The sequence below is a fragment of the Seriola lalandi genome, unplaced genomic scaffold (genome assembly GCF_002814215.2).
Source record: "Seriola lalandi dorsalis isolate HSWRI2012SDOR001 ecotype SW California unplaced genomic scaffold, Sedor1 jcf7180002054887, whole genome shotgun sequence".
NCBI lineage: Eukaryota > Metazoa > Chordata > Actinopteri > Carangiformes > Carangidae > Seriola > Seriola lalandi.
The window spans coordinates 48,283-49,050 of record NW_019525439.1 but is presented as its reverse complement, the minus strand read 5'-3'; the positions used below and the strand labels follow the sequence as shown (position 1 = coordinate 49,050).

At 39.6% G+C, this 768-nt stretch overlaps 1 protein-coding gene across 1 annotated transcript in view; it reads left to right on the top strand.

The window, feature by feature from the left end:
* Positions 1–768, top strand: part of LOC111671848 (uncharacterized) — a gene marked incomplete at its 3' end in the record, with an annotated part of 39,687 nt that overhangs the window by 37,970 nt on the left and 949 nt on the right. The gene's annotated exons all lie outside the window — the stretch shown is intronic.

Genomic DNA, 768 nt, shown 5'->3' with positions numbered 1-768 from the left:
AGTGGTCTGTCATTAGATTTACACTACAGGACTGATGTGGACTCAGTGTGGCGGGCTGAGGGGCTGACAGGGGTTTTAAGGCTCTATATGATGTTCAGAAAGACAGTTAACACCGAAGTAGTGTGGTTTCTTTATACCTATTAGTCTGATCAATACTTACTAATACTCCCTATCACTGATCAATACTGACTATTACTCCCTATCACTGATCAATACTGACTATTACTCCCTGTCACTGATCAATACTTACTAATACTCCCTATCACTGATCAATACTTACTATTACTCCCTATCACTGATCAATACTGAACATGTCATGTTGTTGTCAGAGCTTTACTGAGACTCTATTTGTTTCACATTGATGGATCAATGTTCAGGATCAGATGCTTCAAAGTAACTGAGTACATTTACTCAAGTTCAGTTTGAGGTACTTGTACTTTACTTGAGTATTTCCTTGTTCTGCTACTTTGTACTTGTACTGCAGCTCATGTACCTGACAGGTGTAGCTGCTGGTGACTTTCCAGCTGCAGGTTGTAGATTAAAAACACATGATCAGCACATCAAACACATGATTACAGATGAAACCACAGCATGTTTGTCCTGTGACTCTGTAGGTTCCATCAGCTCAGAGATTCATTTGAATGAAGGAATTAGAAGAGGAGCAGCTGGACACTGTCTCTGTTTCCCTGATAATTCATGTCTGTAATTAGAGTCCTTCACAGGAAACTGTAGACAGTTATTAGGACTTTACACACCTATAAACACTCA